The sequence below is a fragment of the Cricetulus griseus genome, chromosome 3, assembly GCF_003668045.3.
Source record: "Cricetulus griseus strain 17A/GY chromosome 3, alternate assembly CriGri-PICRH-1.0, whole genome shotgun sequence".
Lineage (NCBI taxonomy): Eukaryota > Metazoa > Chordata > Mammalia > Rodentia > Cricetidae > Cricetulus > Cricetulus griseus.
The window spans coordinates 234,365,429-234,388,097 of record NC_048596.1 but is presented as its reverse complement, the minus strand read 5'-3'; the positions used below and the strand labels follow the sequence as shown (position 1 = coordinate 234,388,097).

General features: G+C 39.0%; 1 long non-coding RNA gene across 1 annotated transcript in view; it reads left to right on the top strand.

Annotated features, from left to right (window-relative positions):
• LOC107979469 overlaps nt 1–22,669 on the top strand; it is a 314,640-nt gene that overhangs the window by 198,112 nt on the left and 93,859 nt on the right. The window contains exon 3 of the long non-coding RNA XR_004768898.1: nt 13,584–13,645. This is a non-coding gene — a long non-coding RNA (uncharacterized LOC107979469). The remainder of the gene's footprint in view (nt 1–13,583; nt 13,646–22,669) is intronic.

Sequence of the window (22,669 nt, the reverse complement as noted above, 5' to 3'; positions counted from 1 at the left end):
ATTGAAAATAAACTATTTTAGATGTATGTTCTCTTAGTAAAACTAACATTATGTGAGGCTAAAGGACAACAATAGGGACTGACAAGATGGCTCAGTGAGTAAGAACTTGCTGCACAAGCCTGGTGCCCTTGGTTTGACCCTCAAACTACACAAATTGTCCTCTAGATTCCTGTGTGGGCCATGCACATCACATACTAACAATAAATTTAGAAAAAAAATGTTTCACACATAAGTAGAAACTAATTTATAGATTTAGCCTTATTTACATTCAGAGTATCTTTAAATACCCAAATCAGAGTGTAATTGTCAACAATTCTAAAAACATCTATAATAGTGATAACTATTCCATACTCATACAGTTGATGGTATTTCCAAACTCAAAGGTAATGTATTCAAATAAAAATAGTCTACTGCGTGAAAAAGTGTTCAGTTTCTAATGAAATAGAAGAATGGCTATATTAATATTTGGCTGACATAGTCCTCAATACTCATACTGATTTGGGTTTGATTTTAATAATGATTCATTTAATGAGTCTAATTCTTTTCTTCATCTCCCAACTCATCCATAATTTTTAAAAATGGTCTTAGAAAAATTGTTACAGGAATGAAATCATTCCTATACCAATTTATTATACTTCCCACTTGAGGATAAATATCGAAATTTTACCCTTTCCCATTTCTCCTTCCTTGGAAGCTCTCCTGTGAGGTCTTTCTTAGCACTCTGTCTATACCTGACCTCTCCACCCTGCAATGCAGGCACCGTGTTTGTACAGTTCTCATAGACAGCTCAGGCAGATACCTAGAAGGAAAAGAATATAGTGTTTGGGCTTTGAAAAAGAATGTGATTGATAATGAACTTTGGGGATGTCACAATAAATAGCAAGAGTAACTTCTAGCTTCTATAACACTTTTCACATATGGCTTAACTCCTATATACTTCATGTATACAGTTTTATTTCATTTCAAAAAGTAAAGTGAGACATCTTTGGAGACACTGTAATCCATTGAAATCTAAGATACAGATAGTTAAGTTCTTTATAAGAGAAAAGCAACTGCCAGATGACAGTCAAGAAAAGGCTTTCCTGGTACACCATTGAGGCTTCCATAGGTTAGCTTGCATATCTAACACTAGGGCCATAGAAAGCCTTCTGAGTCTTTCTGTCTTAGAAAGACCAGACAGGAGCCTTGACTAATAGAATACATTGGTTGTTATTATTGTTTCCATTTCTGTGTGTGTGTGTGCATTTGCATGTGAATTGGTACACTTGGGTTCAGGATTGTGAATCCTGAGGTAGCTGATATCAGGACTCACCCTACACTGTTCTTGCACTTTATTCCTTGAGGTAGGGTCTCTCAGTCAAACACAGAGTTTGAGATATGACTTGCCTTGCTAGCCAGCTTGCTCTGGGAATCTTCTGTCCCAACCTTCTGGGACTGGAATTGCAGGTGACACACCACATTCACCCAGAATGTAAGTGGTCTCTGGTGATCCAAACCCTGATTTTCACAATTGCATAGCAAGCACCCTAACCACTGAACCACCGTCTCCCCAGCCCCTGCATCCAGTGTTCATCCAAACACACAGGCAATATACAACTCCCATAGACATCTCCATAATTTAATCTGGATGCTCACCAATTGCCCTGAAGAGTCAACATAGCTTGAATGGAAAAGAAAAAACAGCACTTTGTGACTGCTGCACAGAAGTGATGCACCAATCTGCACCATGAATTGGCACCAAAATGAAAGTGAACCTTTAACACTGGATGTAAAACATGCTTCTTACAGGACTCCTATTTCTCACTTCTGCAGTCAACATCCTGAGCACCTGACATGGTTTTACCTCTGTGTGTTATTTAACACCAATGGATGTGAACAACCACCACTAATAGCCCTACCTACAAGTTGACTGTGTGACTTTTTTAACATGATTAGTCAGCAAGTCCACTGGGGTACAATGAGATCTCCTATATGTCTCTTAAGATTAGTGTTGTCAGGTGGGATCAGGGTCTGACTCAGTAACAGAAACTATCCTAGAAGTCACTATGTAATCCAGGGTATCCTTGAACTTGTAGAAACCCTCAGATGTAAGCCTTGACACCCAGCTTATTTTGTGAAGATCATGTTTGTTTTTTTTTTTTTCACTATACTACTAGGAAGTTGCCAACAGAACTTTAGATCTGGGTTTTCTCATTTTATCAATCCCTGACACAATACTTGAATATCTTATGCAACCTTTCTTTAATAATTTCCCTTGAGGAATCCCTTAAGGGGCTTCTCACTATGTGTATTTGCCACAAAGGTTCGGGTTCCCATAGCTACTGTAGTCCAGTATCCAGCAGTATTGTTAACCCTTCATCAATCAAAAGTATTGTTAAATCCAATGTGAAAGCACCAAACTAATTCAAGACACTTGACCATTTTCTGAAAGATTATTTAGCAAATTCCCCAGGGAATTTGATTAAGCATAGTGTTTATACTGCCAGTGGTGTTATACTTCCCGAAACAGCTGTAAAGTAGGAATTGCCAAAATTATAATCCATCAGCTTCAAAGTGACCTTTCCAAATATTTAAGAGGTCGAAATATTAGCAAAATATGTTCTCAGGGGCTCATTAGAATTTTTAAGAGTGTGTCTAATAATGTCAAGATTGCATTTCAAAATGTTATATTTGGAAGTATATATTTCTAAATAATGTTGTCAGATTCTTTCGAAACACAAGTTTGATTGTTTTGCTATTGTTTTTGACATTGATTATGATGATGACGTTCAGCACACTATTCAGCACTCCCTTTTCAGGGAGGTAAATTTATTTTTATTACATCATAGAGTCAATGAACCTGGGGAAAACAGTTATGCAGAGTTGAGAGCAAATATATTGTCATCTAGGCTAGACTCTGCATGAGTAGTTTTATTTTCCTGTATAGAGATGGCCATCCCTCAGCTATTTCGATAATACAGTAGTTGCCCTGTCTTTACTAAGAATACTTGAGCCATTCAAACAAGGTTGGGGAAAGCAGGTGTTGGAATGGACATACCTTCAGGAAAGCCACAATCCACATATATCTCAGTTTCACACTTCTGGCTACTCCTGCTGTGATAATGAAGAAACATAGTATTGAAATAACCCAGTATCTCTCAAATTTATTTAAGTATGAATCTCTTTCTAGCATATTGCAGAGCAACAGGAACATTGAGTATAATCTGGTAAATGTGAACATCTATGAACCTCATTTTATTGCCAATTTTACCTCCCAAACCCTTGCATGTTGGCCAGGTGTCCAGATCAGACAATCCTGTCTCAATACAATTCCTGCAAGAATTAGTTTTGATAAAGATGATTAAACAATAGGGAAATTTTAAACCTACAGAATGACTTTAAAACATCTGAAGGTGTGTGTGTGTGTGTGTGTGTGTGTGTGTGTGTGTGTGTGTGTGTATGACACAGCACACAAGTGGAGGTCAAAGGAAAACCTTGGGTGCAAGTCATCACCTTCTACCACTTTTGAGATGGGACATCTTCTTCTCTACCTCATATATGAGGCTAGCCACTCCACATAGGTTCTCCTATTTCTGCCTCCATCTTACCTTATGAGTGTTGGGATTCCAGGATTATAGCTGCATGCACTACTGAATCTATCTTTACTTGGGCATTTAAACTTAGGTCCTCCTACTTGTGCAACTAGCAAGTTACACACTGATCCATCTCCTCAGCCTTGTAGCTTTTAAATAAGCATAATTATGTGCAACATACTACATGATGGACAGTTCTGGAATTACTTTCCCTCACTTTTTCTGATACAATGGTAAAATAATCTGTGGCAATTTATACCTAAGAGGATGACTGTAAAGTTCCATGGAGGCTTCTTTTGTGTCTATAATACCATGTAATCATCCCTTTTATGTTCTATCATTACTATTGTCTCTCAACAGTTTCCCTAAGTATCTCACTATGTCTCATCTTAGAGAATCACTTGTGAATTTTTTCTGCCAGTTGAAAAGTGCCAGGCTTGAATTTACCATTCCCGCTGCTTTGGGTTGCTTGTCCATCTGGGCAGCAATGTGCATGTAAAGGTACATTTGGGACGCATGAACCCTATGAAAGTAATAGATGCACAAGTATATCAGTAGGAATAATGTTCAATTATAAGGAAAGTGATAGGCCTCAGTGTTAACCAAAAGTGGGGAACTGTGATAAAGGAAACGTATCACATACTTTTATTGCTCTCTCTCACAAAATGTCTGACGGAAACAATTTTAAGAGGGACAGCTTCATGTGTTTTATGCATATGTGACTACTATGTAAAAGGAAATACTACAATCAAAATGTTAACCAGAAGGTTTAAAAAAAAAAAAGAGGGACAGCTTCGTTTTGGTTCACTTAGAAGGTGAAGTCAATCATGGCTCTTGCAGAGGACCCAACGTCAGTAGTTCTCAGCACCCACATCAGGCAACTCACAACTCTTTGTAACTCCAGCTGCCTCTTCTGGCATCCATAGGTACTCACCACACATGACACAGACACACATAATTAAACATAATTACTTAAGAATGAGGTTTTGCCTGACACAGTTGGTGGAACTCAGTCTGCTCACCCTCAGGACAGAGTTATCTCATCTCACGGTGACTTTCTTTTCTGGAACAGAAGTAACTTGATTTAAACTGAAAACTAGAATCAAAGTACCTGTGACCCTAAATGTTTCATACTGGGTCCTCAATTTAAGCCTGTTCTTCCTCAGAGTTTACCTATTATATTTACATCACATAATTTATATAAAATATATTTATAATATATAATATTTACATTATATGATATTATATATATATATATATATTAAACTGAAATTAAGTTTCTGATGCAATAGAATGCCCCCTCTCCAGTCCCAGTAAGCCTCTACAGAGAGATTTAGTACTTGGCTTTGAGGTTGCCAGTCTTAAATGCATATGCAAGTTTGCATTTAAAATTTGTTATTAAGATCAAAAATCTTATAGATGTGGTTACATGCTTTTAATTTCAGAAAGTTGGTAAGAACATATTTTGAAAGATCTAGTGCCTAGTATTGCTTTTATGATAGAATAAAAGTTTGTCTGGAAGAACCTAAAAAATAAAATAGGAAGACTTTGAAGATTGAAGAATTGAAAAGGAAATGCCTCCAAAGAGGCCAGTCCTGGATACCAAGTAGAAAATACCTTCATTTGCTTGTTTAAGAGTAAATTGCCAAAAAATAAAATAAAAGAGTAAATTGCCTACAGACTTTAAATTGGAACAAAGACTATTCATAATTCCTTGTCTCTTAGTCAATTCCAAGGTGCAGGAGTTGAGTCTGGCTTTCTACTGTATAGCAATGACCTAGGAGGGCAAATTTGCCTCTTGATTCTGTAAGATGGCTCTTTAGCTCCTTCTGTGAACTTCCAAAGGAATGTCTGTTTTATAAGAATCTAAACCCCAGGAACATTTCATCCCTTCACAACTCCCTTCCTTGACCCCTGTAAACACCATTACTTGGTCAGCTCTGCAAAACTGCTGAAAAATGACATATTTATTCCTGAACATCATACTCATGCTATGACTTAGGGAGACTGGGAAACACTGAGAATGAGAGACATTAAAAGCAAGCTTCGATGAAAGACTGTAATTAAAGCCACCTGGAGCAAGACTTGAGAAAGGTCACCTGAAGAAAAGGGTGATTAACATTTCCAACACCTGAGTTCATCATGTCCACTGAAAGCAGCGTTTTAAAGATAGAACACCCTTTATAAAATTAAGAGTTTGGGGACCAGACCTTTTCTTTTGTCACAATTTTTTAAAAAGATTACAGGAAACCATTTTGTGGGTTGAATTTTTTTAAATTATGGTTTCATGGGAGAAACAATAGCATTGACTTTTAGGTCATGATGTCTTTCCTCATAGGGTGACTCACTAAAGGGAGCATTTTATAGTTCTAAGTAGTTAGGATATAAAGACTTTTAGAATAATTTCTCTGAATCATAATTAATGTTTTTTCAACAAATATATTTTCCAAAAGTTATCTTTTTTTCTTTGCAGCATATGAATCTAGATAAATCTCGTTCCCAATTGGCCTTTGACCCTCAGCGCAAGAGTCCAATGATAGGATATCACTGAGATCCCATACATATAGACAAATGGGTATATAGCTATAGACATCTGTACAAATGGAGATATTTGCACAAATTGATGAGTATAGTGTTGTAGACAGATCAATAGAAAAATACCTAGTTATGGTAAGGAAAGGGGAAATGAAATAGCTACTTTTTGATAAGCAGTTTATCGATATCAAACAAAATTTCAAATGTTAATATTCCATAACTGGTGAATCATAGCTGTAGGAATACATGGCTAAAATGAGTATCCATATGTATATAAGGATTAATATTATTGTACTTTTCATAATAGAAATAAGAAACCTTAATTTTATACTTTAAAAAGGATCTACCAACTGAGGTAGATCAATTTTCATATGTATCCCACATAAAAGCCATGTAGATTGATCTAAAAAGACTCCTTCTGTGTCCAGTGTGAATGGCAAATGCATAGGCATCTAAGTGGCCTTGTTACTGTAAAGGAGATGGGTTTGTCTCAAAGAGAGAAGAGCACAAGGAATGACAGACATCAAATAGTTAACACTGAGGAAGCTGTGTGGAAGAAACAAAGACCATTTAAGTTTTTCCTTTGAATTAGGTACTTAACAATTTTAAAAAGAAAAAAGAAAATAATTTTATTGTGTATTATTTTACTTTGATGGTTCCTTTTTTCAAATTCTGCTTCAGAGTTGTGGAGTTGCTTGGAATTAAGGCTTGTAGAGGTTAGGGTTCAAGGAACACGGGCGAAAACAGGGTGAATAATCTGTGACCCTCTCTTAGTCCCCACACCATTCTTTCTCTGTAGGCTACTGATAATTATAAATAAGCTTGCCTTCTAGGTTTACATGTGATTGAATACATCAAGTCACAAATGGAACCAAGTAAAGTTCCTTTTATGATACAAGAATAAAGCAGTCCTTTTATGGCACAAGAGGAAAAATGAAATTGTTTAGACCTATGTCGCCTCTTTAACCCACGTCATCTGCTCCAGTGACACTATCTAGCTACCTTTTATCACCCTAGCACCTCACATTCAAAATCCCATAAGTCTAACTGAAAACAAATAGCTGACCTAGTTATATTCAGATGGAGGCCCCATAGTGTATTCACCACTATGAATTATCTTTACATCCATCATTATAGGGGCTGGAGAAATGGCTCAGTGGTTAAGAACACTTGGTGCTCTTGCAGAGGTCCTGAGTTTGTGTCCCAGCACCCATGTGGAGCAGTTACAACCTCCTGTAACTCCAGCTTCAAGGTGTCTGGAGCCCTTACCAGGTTTTGACCTGCGAGGAATGACAAACTCAGCGAGTTGGTTTTGAGTATAAGTTTTACTTCACACTTATGTCAAAGCAACACACAAGCAAAAGCAAACAATCCTAAGAACCACAGACAATAGGCTCACAGCAGGGATACCTCTCCTGCAGGGGCCCACAGGTTCAGCTCCTCTAGATTCAGGCCTGGGAGTCTCCTGAGGGCCCAGTGTTGTGGAGTTGGGCTCAGAACAGGAGGCACTCAGCTTGATGGACTGGTTGTTAGGTTAGTGGAGGAGAGCTCCAGGACATAGAGTCGTGGAACACTCTAAAATTCCCAGTTCTGAGCTGGTCCTTAAATAATTCGCTAAATCGTGCTAATCACACTTTGCCACACTTCACACATTCTCACTCTTATCTACAATGGCTGGGCTGCATAGTGGGCCTAAACTCCCTTTCCTTTAATCTTTCTTCAACCAGGCCTTTGCCTGCCTGGTTGTAACCTCTCCTAATCTCCCTCCAGCCAGGCCTTTGCCTGCCTGGTTACAAGGGATCTGGTTCCATCTTCTGAGATCCATGTGTACCTGCACTCGTGTGCACAATCATAAAGAATCATATATTAAAAATAAAAGTTTCTTAGAAATACAATAAAAGGAGCTGGTACAATGTGAAAATGTTATGCTGAAATCTACTTTGGATAATTAATATGCACTAAAAAGGTTAACTTGGCAAGTAGAGCTGGAGTTTTAGGATGTTGCCTTTTTTATCCTTATACGGAAAGATGTTAGTAAACAGAATACGTTTAAAGGTGCTTTGTCTTCAGCCATAGCCTACTTAAAATTCCATTTTCATTTTAAACTCACTATGAACAAAATTGGAATTCATAATCTGTAAGAATTGGGCTAATATGTATTTTTCAGCTTCAGTTTTCTACAGCTTTATGATTTAAAAATATCAAAGCTGAAACTAACCTCCATTTGGTATCTGTACACAATAGAATTGAGTAGTAAATTGGATGGAAATTAAAGATGGGCATGACAAGATACTAAAATTGTGTATGTGCCTCTGTGTGTGTGTGTGTGTGTGTGTGTGTGTGTGTGTGTGTGTGTGTGTGTGTGTTATGCCGTTTCTCCTTCCTCAGTTTTCTTTCATCTTTTAAAGGGAACTGAGATTGACATGAAAAGAAGCTTGTTTCTAATTTAATTTTTTTTTAAAAAAAGCAGATTGAATCATTTTTTTAAAAGTAAATGAAATAAATTGAAGCAACATTTAATTGCCTGCTGCAGCCAACAAGCTTAGTCTACACTTCGATTTTATAAGGTCCTATGCTACCTCATAAGTTATTAAATTTTTTCTCATGTTGTGTTAAATTTATACATTTTCTAGTTGATATCCTCTTTTGAAATAATAGTCTCTTTCTGGATTTACCCATAGTGACTCCAGGAACTACAGTGAAGTAGAAACTCTGGACTTTCAAGATGACAATCTGACAGGATTCATTTCCTTAAAACTTTGAGGGGGGGTGCAGGGGACTATGTTCTGTTTTCTAATTCTTTTGAGGACACACATTTCTCTTATCTCCATAAAGACACAAAGCCTATTGTGGGTAGTGTCGCCCTTAGGCATGCAGTCTTGGGCTGAATAAGAAATGTAGCTGGGCAAACCAGTCAGCAGGGCTCCTCTATGACCTCTGAGTCAATTCCTGCCTCCTGTTGCTACATCAACTTTAATTTCCATAACTATGGGTTGTAACTTTATATCAAGCAAGCCTTTTCTTCCCCAAGTTGCTTGTGGCAATAGTAAAGTTGCTTACAGCAACAGCAAACAAACTAGAAAAAATTTTGGTAAATATTTGTTCTGTTTGTTCCTACTAATATCATATGGCATTTAATTTTTTTAAAAGGGGATGGCAAGTTTGCATTCCAGCCATGCCATTTACTTAATGGACTATACTTTGGGACATAGGCCTATGTATTTCATTTACAAATTGAAAATAATGACCAACACTCTCCCAACTCATTTCACCTGCTGCTGTTTTGTGCTCTCTTCTATGAGGCTATTTTATTGAAAGAACCATTTTAGGGCTCAGGGATAGCTCACTTGATAAAGTGACTTCTGTATAAGCCTAATGACCTGAGTTCTATCCTTGGCACCCACATGAAAAGCCTGTGTGGTGGGATTCACTTTTAATTCTAGAGCTAGAAAGGTGGAGACAGGATGATCCTGAGAACTCAATGATCCCCAGGTCCCAATGACAGACCCTGTGTCAAAAATACAAAGTGGATGACACCTGAGGAATAGCACCCAAAGTTGACCTCTTGCTTCCAAATGCATGTGCATACAAGGACACACACACACACTCACACTCACAAAGAATCATTTAATGTTGTAAATTGCTTTGTCTTCCCCTACTGTGAATGGACTAATGGGAAATGAGATGATGGACAGATCAGGGAATGGATGACTTCTGTATGAGCATCAACAAAAATGTAATGTGGATAGGCTTTACCTAATCTCTGAGTTTGAGGGCTATATTTACCTTATACCTATAGAAAAGGCTTTCAGTCTCAATTCTGCCAAAGTGCTTGTTTTTGTTTTTTTGTTTTTTTTTTTGTCTTCAAATAAAGTAGGCTAGCAAACTTTGAAATTAAAATGGGAATATTGTGATGATCCCTAAGGGTCTAGTATCTAAATTCAGACAAATTCAAGAGTTAAATTAGTTAATTAAGTCCAGTTATTTCAAGACTGTGAGCAGGTTCAATTCTATCTAAATCAGATGACTAGGGACTCATTTATCATCCACTTAAATTGTCAAAAAAAGAACATCTGACTTGATGTTTTGTTTCTTTGTGGCGATAAGAGAAATGTGCATTCTCAAAATAATTAGAAAGTAGCAAAGTTTTTTTCAGCAGTTTTAAGGAAATGAATCCTATCAGATTATAATTCTGAAAGTTCAGAGTTTCTACTTCCCCACAGTTACTGGAGTCACTTTGGTTAAATCCAGAAAAACACTATTGCTTCAAAAGTGGACAGAACAGCCTAATTCTTAAGCGTTGTCAATCAAAGTAGTAGGTTGTAGTCCCACGGAAAGAAATCTGTCTTCCTGCTTTCCATGGTTATTATTCCATCCCCATCTTTGTGGTCTTCTATGTTCAGCTATCTGCATAATTATAACAGCCATCTTTGGCATCATCAGTCATATTCTGACTCTGTAACCTTCTGAACCATAGTTATTGAGATTTTCGAAAGCCAATTTTCTACAGTCAGAGGTTTAAAGCTTACTTGTAAATGAATGCCATGCACAATTAATTGACAATAGAATATATTTAAAGCCAGGATGGAAGCCAGTACATTTGCTAGTTTTCAAAATGAATACTTTGCTGAATCTGATACAGGAAAACTTGGGGAGCCTCAGGGATTGCCCCAAAATTCATTTAATGAACAGGAACTTACATCAACAGATAATTTCATGATTTACTCCTCATGGGCTATTGTCACATTAATGTAATTTTGTGTAATTTTGCATTATTCTTGGCTATGTATTGACTTATTAAAGCAATCTGGATCCAACACATGAGCAAGTCATTAGTCCTGGTTGTAAACAACACAAACATGATGAGGGTGTTGACCAAAGTCTACTCTGGCAGACTTAACCAATTTTAGCAATAAAATCCAAATGGTGGATGCTGATTCAGTGACTGCTCTGTGAAAGATGGTAGAGCACTAAGAGATGATCAACCTACATGTTAGTGGAATCACCTAGGAGATGACTGGCCAGCATGTGAAAAGAATCACCTATCTATGCATTTGCCCTTTGAGTGCCCTTCAGGAACCACTTGAAAAGCCAAGCATGGCTATAAATGCTTATAACACTGGTGTTGGACTTTCCGAGGATACCAATAGTGGCAAATGAACTCTGCACTTATTAGTGTACCACAAAGAAACTACTCGTTAGATGGTGATGAGAGAAAGAACTCTGTCTCCTCCCACTAAAGTTTCATTGGACCACATCTCTAGAAGGGATGGAAGTGTTTATGTGTGGTTATGTATAGATGTTTATTTCCAATGATATGTTGCTGTAAAAGCCTTAGTGATTATGTAGCAAGTGCAATAATGCAAAGGTAGAGCATTCAAACAAAACTAGATTCAAGATTTAGGCTATGATGACCTAACTCCCACCCCATACCTAAGATTCAGTTTCCTATATGCGAAATTGATGTATATCCATAGACTGTTTAGAACTACCCCTTCCTTTTGTCACATACTCTTCTCAGTCAAGGGCTCCCAGGAGAGGAAGGGTTGATAATGCTTTGTTCATTTCAGGTACAAATAGGCAAGAGTCCCTTGGTGGTTCCCACACTGTGAGCAGTGGTACAGGGAAAAGCCCAAGGAAAGGAAGAGCAGGTGTCCAGAAGGCAGCTATCTAATGCTCTGTGAGAAATGGTTCTCAAAATGACCACATGCCTATGGCTTCTCCTTTTCCCCCATGCATTCCTTGCAGATTTAAATGAACATAATGTAGATCTATTTTGACTTTTGAATTACAATCTCCAGCTGCTATGAAAAACCTTTGGTCCATCTCTGAGCTGCTGTTGTCACAAGCCACGCTTGCAGTTTGTCTTAGTTCCCTCTTCCTTGCCGAGAAAGTCCATTGCATGTAACTGTAGGCTCCCTCCTACTTCTCCCTTTGAAGCTCCTCCTTCTCACCTGTTCCTTCTGTGCAGCACTGGTCACATTTGCTTTTCTGTGTTGCCTACTTCCTACATCTTCACAGCAGCATTCTTTGATTCCATGGGCTTCCTCTCTGTTTTCTTTCCCATGGTGCCCTTTTTCTTTGCCTGATTAACCCATAAAAGCAGTGCTTTGGGGGCTGGCATCAGGGGGATAAAGCGCTTGTCACATCAGCATGAGTACCTGAGTTTGCTCTCCAGGACCACTTGAAGATGCTGGACACACTTGTAATTTCAGCACTGTGGACACACAGAATTGCGTATCCCTGGGGCCTATCAGCCAGCTTGCCTAGCCTAACTTATGAACTTTAAGCCAGTGAGATGCCCTGCTTCAAAGGAGATAGACAGTGTTCCTAAGGATGACTCCAAGGTTGGCCTAAAGCCTCCATAAACATGCACATAATCATTAAAAATTAGATTACTAAAAAGTGCTTCGTGTGCTGATATGTCTTGTCAAATTGTCATACACCTAGGATGAAGGAATTTCTATTGAGCAACTGCTTCCATCAGATTTACCTGTCATCATGTCTGTAGGGAATTTTCTTGATTTCTGATTGATGTGCCCTGTATGGGCAGAGTCATTCCTAGGCAAGTAAGCCTGAGACATATAAAGGTAGCTAAGCTAATTGTAAGAGGCATGGTAGTAAGCTGTGTTGCCTCATGGTCTCTGCTTTAGTTCCTGCCTCGACTTCCCTCAGTGATGAACTATAAACCATAAGATGAAATAAACCATATCTTTCCTGTGTTGCTTTTGAACATGGTGTTCATCACAACAGAACACAAAGTGGGTAACTTCTCTAAGGTTCTGGCCTAATGCTACGGCTTTGAAGTGAGTGCTCCAATTGAATGGAGTAGAGGGATTTCCTTAGCATTTCCATATTTCTGTGTATAAGATGGAGCTCCTCATGAGGTCATTACATGAGTATGTTCTTGAATGATTTGGGGCAAGGTGGAATACAGGACCTTCTTGGATATTAAGCATATGACTTCCCTTTGAAAATAAGTGGGGCTGAAAAGGGAGGGGGTGGGAATGTCGTTGTTCTCACTTTCCTCAATGACCCTCTTTGTCAGCCTGCACTTAGGGAGTCTTAAGGAGTGAAGCTACAGAAACAAGAGCCAGCTGTGTTCAGTTCTTCCCATCCACCACCACCCCCTTTTAAATATCTTTTCCTACTTGTCTGTAACCCTGGGACTCCTCCTGTGTTTCCACCTTCCATGTTCTTGAATTACAGATGTGCACCACCATGCCAGGCTTTTACTTGTATGGCAGGACTCTACTTAGTGAGTCCCAGCCCCTAGTGACAGATAACTTAGCTTTTCTGAATTACTGTGCCCTCATTGCTGGTAACATGAAAGTTCAGCCTTGGGACCAATGGATTCACTTCCAATACGAAAGTCTATAACTCTTTTATGTTGCTTCAAATCATGTTCTCTTAACTGTTGTCCTCTCTCTCCCCATGGTCTTGTTTACTTGTTAACCACATTTTGTTGTTTTCTAGTGCTGCATTCTGACTAGTGGCCAAGCACGTGACATTCCGAACTTCAGCAAAGGTACAGTAAGGTAAGTGTTTTTCTAGTTGACTCCTTGCTTGAAAGGGGAATTGATGGCTTGATCTATAAGAACTGACCAGTGATAAATATAAATTATGACTTGGTTTCTGCTGCATGTATCACCTCTTCCCCTTCAAGATAATGGATTTCACCATGGCATCTTTGGACATACATGTCATTACAATTTGTCCACATTTATTCCCAGACTGTGTGCATCTCCATATGACTATACAGACATGCTCAATTGTGTCTTAGTAGATATAACACTGTGTCGTTTACTCATCTGATTCAAATTTAAAGTAAAGACATGCTAACTGAAATTGAACCAAGCTGACTTTATTTTAAATATGAATGTATATGTGTGTATAGAGATGGTAAAAAGATGATAGATGATTGAGTGATAGACGATAGATAGATAGATAGATAGATAGATAAATGATAATTTACCTCAACAATATCATAATGCAGAATATTTGAGTTACCAGCACATGTCTTAGTTTGTACAAACAGATCACTGTACATACATGTTCTTGAATAGCTTCTGGGGAGGTGGCCTGCTTCTACAAATCTGCTAGGCTTAAGAACTGTCCTTTGATTTATATTGTTTTTGTTCAAGTGATCCAAATTCAGATTGTGAGAATAAAGAAAGAGCAAGATATGAGACAGCATAATTTTCTTTCCATGTTACTGCTGACAATTTTTTCTATCCAGCAAACATTGTTACTATGCTACACAAATGCATTCTTCCATCCTGGCAAAACCTTGATGCTGTGAAGGACAGAATAACACTTCAACTAAAAAGTTCACATTATAATGGGCATGGTGACTCATAGCTATAACTCTGGTACTCAGGAAACTGAGGCAGGAAGATTGCCATGAACTTGAAGCCAGTCTAGGCTTCATGAGTTTCAGGACAGACAGGCTGCCACATGAAATCTTGTCTCCAAGGAAAAATAGAACAGCATCCCTTCCCATCTCCCCAGCACACTTTGCTCTAGCTATTTGACCCAGTTCTAGCCAATGGACTCTAGATAATATTCCTAAGTTTCCTTAGGAAGGACTGATTTTGAAATGTTTTCCTTTGCTTCTGTCTCAGAGTCCTAATGGAGAGGCATAGCCTCATATTTCGATCTCAAAGACAGATACAGAACAGCCACAGGGGTCAGGAACAGAGGAACAGAAAGAGAAAGTGAGTGTAAGCCCTGAAGAGACAATGGACACGCACGCACACACACACACACACACACACACACACACACACACACACACACACACACTTGTACACTCATACATATGCACATTCATGCACTGACTTGGCAGAGCTTATTGGGTCATCTGACACTCAGATCCAGTTGAGGACCAAGCTGATTCAGAGCCTTCACACTGGGTCTTTATGCTCAACATCTGTCCACACTTGACTTAGTCTTGAAAGCAGTATGATAGGTTGTGTACTTTCTTTATCTGAATTTTGCAGATGATGAAACAGCTCTAAGATATTAATAACTTTGTCCAATCAGTGGCATTCATGACTTTTATTCTTGGGCTATTGGTTGACCTTCTTCTACATGTTGTACCTGATTCAGTCCTAATCTTGGCAGTGTGGTGCCAGGAGCCTGGGCTGTTGATGGTTACATTTTTAAAGCTATTAATTGAGCCTGATCAGCTAAGAAATACTTTGTGAATTCGTGAGGTTTCCATTAGATTATTTTACTTATCAAATTAAGTAAACCAAGTGTATCTATTCCTTTCTGAGAGAAAAAGGAAAATATATGCACAAAAACGTCAGGTCTGGGATAACGGAGATACATTGGAGTTGCCTATGAATCCTGGGGAATGCAATAAACTCAGTACTAATTTCTAGCATCTTCTATTGTATTTTGTATTTCTGAAATAAATGTTTCGAAGATGTGGTCTATATATGGCCACCAGAATCCATATTTTATCCTATGATATTAACCTCAAATACTCTTCTTCATGCAAACATTATCTTTAATCATGTTTATTTGGTTCCAGAAAATAAATAATGTAGATAGAAACTTAGTTATGTAATGAAATTTCTTTCCAAGAAAAAAAATCATTCCAGGTGCTGAGGAAGGCCCTGAGCTGCATCCGGGGAGGGGGGAGCTGAATAATGGGGAAAATGCCTGAGCTGGAAATGAAGAAAACAAGCTTGTAGGTGACAGCCCATGTCCTCTGTATAGTTTTTAAAAGTCATTTCACCTTTCCAGATCTCCGCTCTTTGTTTGTAAGTGGAGAGTGTAAAGGTGTTCTTTCAGGCTCATCACACAAAATTTTCCCTCACCTCCTTGTGTTTTCTCTAATATTTAGGGAAGACCAAGTGTCTCCTTCTGGCCTGGGATCCTTGAGTTATCAGCTCCTCCCTTTTTCCTTCACTCCAAATGCATTCTGGGTCTCTGGTATCTTTTGCCATATTCCTCTGTCTCTCAGACGAGGGCATTAGCTTCCTGATGGTCACTTGACTTTCCTGCTGGCTACACAGAAACATATTGGACACTCATCAAAGTCTACTCTGGGAGACCCAATAAGATCTGCTTGAACCCACCTGTTCTTTCCCATGCATGCGCAGTGAGCCCCAGTGCACTGCCATGAGTTAGCGCCTCTGATGGGATCTGGTTCACTTGTTCTTGTTCCCTTCTACTTCCTAATCTCTGACTTCACTCTTTTTTTTCTTTTCTTGAATGTGTCTCATTGTTTTCTCCCTTTGCTTTCCTGGCACAGCCTGCTAACACGTCACACCATTTGGCATTTGGCACTTCCATTCATTCCCTCTTCCCTAGTCTCTCTCTCTCTCCCTCTCCCTCTCTCTCTCCCTCTCCCTCTCCCTCTCCCTCTCCCTCTCCCTCTCCCTCTCCCTCTCCCTCTCCCTGACCTGTCCTTGGAACCCATGTTCTATTCCATTTAAAACTGAAAAAGTTTCATTTTTAAAAGCATATTAGACTATATCCTCTTTTTAGCAAATGCTGATATAGCTTAAGGGCAAGATAGATGTAATTGGGTCACAGTTATTTATAATATGTTGTTTCTCCTTCATCTGTTATCCTCATTCCCTAAAGCACACCCTTCCCTACTGGAGACTTATATTTATTAAAGGTATGGCTGTAGAGTCAGAAAATAGAGTAGACTTAGGTGCTCTCAAAGAACTTAATCACTGCTTATAGAGTGCTCCAATAAGTCTGCTGCTTCAGTGGTTAAGAATGGAAAATATCCTAGGGGGCAATAATAAAAGAAGGGACAGAGGGACGACAGTGGTACAAGCAGAAGTTGTTTGGAAAGACCTCCTGAGAAATCTCAATTCTGTGGTCTCTTTGATCTACAATGAGGGAGAAAGGTAATTTCTATGTGTGTGCACAGAATTTTTTTTGGCTAAACCAAGCACATTCACAATCAGAAAGTTGGTTGAACAGACTCAAAAGGTAAAACATTGAGTTCTTGAACTGTTAATGACAAACCCTTATCTGTTTATGGATGTAATAATAATCCATTAATGCCAGTATTCAGTCTATGTCAGGAGCAGACACCATAGATACCATGAGTTGAAGCAACATACTGAAAGTCAGGCAGCCACCCTGTGCTGGGTGTCTCCAGAGAACACAGCAAATTATTTGCTCTTCGTGCTGATTGTCACAGTGACTGTATAGAGTATCACACCATGTAAATACATTGCAGATGCTGACAGGAACATGGAAACCAGAAGAATGTCTGATCTGTCAATTAAGTGCTGTAGCCTCCTGCCTAGATGATAGCAATTCAGGGGCTTTCTATTTGCTGCCAATTGAGATTTGACAGCTGTTGATAAAATATTTACATTCTGATTTCAGTCACACTGACAGTACTTTTGGGCCTCTGGTAGATGATAATTATATGTTAGGGAAACACTTAAAATTTGAGACTGATCCTATTGAACAGAACGATCTGCCTTTAAAACTGAACAAAAATGGCCATCCATCCTCTCAAGGACGTACCTATGATAAAAGTCAGACACAGGAGGCAGGGAGGTGGCTCAGGCAGTAAAGTGCTTGGCACCCAGGGGTGAGGAGCAGAGCTGAGATCCCTTGCACTGCTGTAAAAAGCCATGTATAATGGCACATGTGTTCCGTTTCAGTTCAGTGAGGGAGAAGATGGAAACAAGCACCTCTGTGGAGCTTTCTGGCCAGCCAGATCAGTGAGTGAGCCACTCTGTCTCAACAAGCAAGGTGGAGAGTGAGGAAGACACCCAGCTTCTCTTCCTTTCTCTCAGTCCTATGCACAGAAAACAGTACTTGCTGCTCTTGCAGAGGATCTGGCTTCAGGTCTCAGCACCCACATGGTGGCTCACAAGCATCTATCACTCCAGTTCCAGGAGATCCAATGCCTTCTTCTGACCTACACAGGCACCAGGCAACCATGTGATGTGCATGCATGCAGGTAAACATGCATAAACATAAGTAAAACAAATATTTCAAAAATTAATAAAAATAAATCTTTTTAAAAAATTACAGCAATGCAGTCATAGCAAGCAAGAGAAACTGGGTGATTACTTTCATGAAAATTCAGGTTTGGAGTTTTCCTGTGGTGGTTTTTAAGTAAAAGAAGGGTTTTCAACAAAGTTTCACCGCACAGAGAAATATAATTACAGTCCAGCAGTAGCAGGAGGCTTCTCGTGCTCAGGATGAAAAGTTGTGGAAATGGACTTGAAAATTAAAGGCACAACCTTTGTGCGGAGCAGCATACATGCGAGGCCAGCAGAAACTTTCACAGCCCATTGAAGAAAGCCTTAAGGGGAACTTGTAATGTGATAAAATGGAGTGTGTGTGTGTGTGTGTGTGTGTGTGTGTGTGTGTGTGTGTGTACATGTTACATTTACATTCCAATGTATCATAGGGAAAACCAGGAAATTTAATTTATACAATTTCCCATTATCCTGAGGCTGCAAGCCCTATCCAATTTTAGCATGTTCTTTCAGCAAGACAGTTATTTAATTCTTGCTTCGTGTTCCTTGGACAGGAGTGCTAAGTGACCTGTACCGATGTTTTAATAAGCAGCCTGTTCCTTTGATGAGCTGAAAATCCAGTGTGATTGATGATAAGCTGTGTGTATTTTTTTTAATTTCATGAATTGTTCATTATGTCACCAGATTCAAGGTATGTGATCAAGCCACCATGATCTCTGTCTTTGGTTCGTTTGAAGTCCTGGAGCCTTCAAAGATGTTATGTCGAGGAAATGTTTATAAAAGGAAGGTGATGATTGGCATGCAAGTTAGAATAAGAGGTAATGTTTGTGCATGGCTTCAGGGCCTAGGAATGCAACTTTAAGTAAAGCACAATTAGAAACCAGACACAACTGAATAGCTAGATTGACTGACTGATTGATGGACCTTAAGGCCAAACATATTTTATTTAAGATGAAACTATAACATGGGCATAAGTCTTTATCCTTTGAGAAACAGAAACATTACTATGTGTGTAAATTGGACTTGATATATTCCATTTTTCTTTCTCCTTCTGAATGTGGGTGTCAGTTAGGAGGGCAGTCTATGGGATCTCTGATGGTGGAACCAGTATTCATCCCTAGTACACAAATGGACATTGGGAGCCCATTCTTCATGGAGGACTACTCTTTCAGCCTAGCTACACGGGGGAGGGCATAGGCCCTCCCCCAAATGATACGACAGACTTTGAAGATCCCTCATGGGAGGCTTCATGCTCCCTGGGGAGCAGAGAGGGAATGGGATGGGGGGGGGTCGGTGGGGGACCGAGGAGGAGGGGAGGGATAGGGAGCTGGGATTGACATGTGAAACAAGTTTGTTTCTGATTTAAATTTTAAAAAAAGATCCTGATTTCCAAGGTGAAGGTGGGCTATTTGGAAGGTGCTTGGGGATAAGGACAGAACCACCATGAATGGGGGTAGAGACCTAACAAACTTAAGGAATCTTATTAACTCCTTCAGCTATATGAAAACTTAACGACTATATGAAGACTTAATTAAAAGACATTGGTTATGAGCCAAGAAGACTCAATCTTGAACTGCTCTTCTTCCAAAATTGTAAAAACTGGATAATGTGCTAGTAATTTCTTTGTCAACTTGACACAAGCTAGAATTGTTTGGGGAGAGGGAATCTCAACTGTGAAAAATACCCCCATCAAATTGGCATGTAGGCACATCCATTTTCTTAATTAATTATTGATGTGGGAAGCTCAGTCCACTATTGGTAGTGTCACTTCTGGCCACATGTTCCTGGATTGTATAAGAAAGTAGGCTGAGCAAGCCATGGAGTACAAGCCAGTAACTACTGATCCTCCAGGGCCTCTGCTTCAGTCCCTGCCCCCACATTCTTGCTTTGGGTTTCTGCCAACTTTCCTTCATGATAAACAATAACTTCCAAGGTGAAATAAACCCTTTTCTCCCCAGGTTGCTTTTTCATGGTGTTTATCACAACAGAAAGCAAACTAGGACACTAGGACAGAAGTTGGTACTAGAGAGTGGGATGTTGTTGTGACAGACCTGACTATAGTGGGATGGGCGATAAGAGCAGTGTCAATTTCAATGCTTTGAATCTACCTTTATTGCTTCCAGTAATAGCAGCACCATTTCTGGTAATAGCAACAATATTAGTTATGATTTCACTTCTCTCAGCATTAGTTCCTATCTGTAAAATGGGGTCAGTGAACCACCTTGCCATTCAGGATTGCTATGAGAATAATAAGGAAATCAATCACTCATAAAATTTCTAGTGTAGCACTCAAGTGTAAGGGGTGGATATGAGAGCACAGGGGATCACTCCACTCTGAAAGAAGGAAGATTTGGAGAGAGGGGATGACCTGTGATCAGAAAGCAAAGTTTGAAAGTTGATTTAAAGGATAATAGAAAGCAATTAAGTACTGTTGTTGTGGCCACAGATCTGTATTTCATCCATTAATGAAAATTGATTCATTTTCACTTTTCAAAAGCTAAGGGGAAGCCAGGCATTGGTGACGCATGCCTTTAATCCCAGCACTCGGAAGGCAGAGGCAGGCAGATCTCTGTGAGTTCGAGTCCAGCCTGGTCTCCAGAGTGAGTGCCAGGATAGGCTCCAAAACTACAGAGAAACCCTGTCTCAAAAAACCAAAAAAAAAAAAAAAACAGCTAAGGGGAGATTTTTATGTGTTTGGTAGGAGGGGGCAAATTTTAGAGCAAACGTCTGCAGGGGCTAACTGTATGTATTGAGTTAGTTTATATTGGGAAGTCACATAGCATCTGAATTAGTGAGCAAAACAAAGACTGCAAGCTAAATGCAACTGATTAAATAAAATGCTGTTATGTAGTATCCTACACATACAATTAAAATCAGGGTCTTAAGATGTGGTATGTACGTAAGTCTATGAATTCTACAGTTATGGATTTGGGTGTCCAAATTGGTCATTAGGAAACAGCCCCATATCTAGTTTATTGCGATGGCCACAAAATGATGGAATACTGTACTGTATGTTCTCCTGCATATGCAGATCCTACCTGTAACACACACACACACACACACACACACACACACACACACACACACACACACACACACACATATATATATATATATATATATATATATATGTTCTATATACATACACACAAATGTGCAATTGGTATAGCATAGCATGCAGAAAAGAGAAAAGGAAAGGGGATGAGTAGTGTTGAGGAAGGCCAGAATGCAGGTAATGGACAAGAGTCATGAAGGAAGACATAAAGCTATTGCTTTTCTGGTTTTGACTTTGATGTGGACTTTTCATTTTTGGTGATATATATGTGCATAAGAACATATTTGATTTTGAAAGCGTTAGATCCTATATGAAGCCCACCAGCTTCAGCATGGCTGCCCTCAGTGTAGAGTGCCACAGCGTCAACATGGCTGTTCCGCCTATGAATAGCTCACTGAGGTGCATAGACTTGGGTTCATTTCTATATGAGATATCTATTATTTTTTAAGCTCTTAGCAATAAAGTTTTAATAAATTAAAATGCAAAAGCAAAAATAAGCAATAAGCAAAATGCTTTTTTAAAGTTTTGTTTTATTTTTATTTTTATTTTTAAAATAATCTTAGTTTACATACCAATCCCAGTTCCCTCTCACTTCCATCCTCCAACTGTACTCATCATCTCCACATCCTACCCTCCCTCTGTCTACTCCTCAGAGAAGGTGAGGCCTACCATGGGGAATCATCAAAGTCTGTCACATCATTTGGAGCAGGACTGAGGCCCTCCACCCATATCTAGGCTGAGCAAGGTATCCCTACATAGGAAATGGGCTCCAAAAAGGCAGTTTTTGAACTAGGGATATATACTGGTTTCCACTGCCAGAAGCCCCATAGACTGCTTAAGCTCCCAACTGACACCCAAGTTCAGGGGGTCTAGTTTGGTCTTATGCTGTTACCCCAGCTGTCAGTTGAGTGTTCTTCTTTCAAGTTCTGTGAAGAATTGTGCTGGGAATTTGATGGGGATTGCATTTACTCTGTAAATTGCTTTTGGTAAGGCTGCCATTTTTTACCATGTTGATCCTACCTATCAACACCATGGGAAATCTTTCCATTTTCTGATATCTTCTTCAATTTCTTTAAGACTTAAAGTTCTTGACATACAGGTATTTCACTTGTTTGGTTAGGGTTACCCAGAAGATACTTTATGTTGTTTGTGGTGATATTTCTCTTCTGATTTCTTTCTCAGCCCATTTATCATATATATATATATATATATTATATATATATATATATATATATGCAACTGATTTTTTTAGTTAATCTTGTTTCCTGCTATATTACTGAAGGTGTTTATCATGTTTATCAGCTGTAGGAATTCCCTGGTAGAATTTTTCAGGTCACTTAGGTAAACTACCATATCATTTGCAAAAAGTGAAAGTTTCACTTCTTCCTTTCCAATTTGCATCCCCTTGTTATCCTTTTATTTTCTTATTGCTCTAGCTAGACCTTCAAGTACAATGTTGAATAGATCTAGAGAGAGTGGACAGCCTTGTCTTGTTTCTGATTTTAGAGGAATCGCTTTGAGTTTCTCTC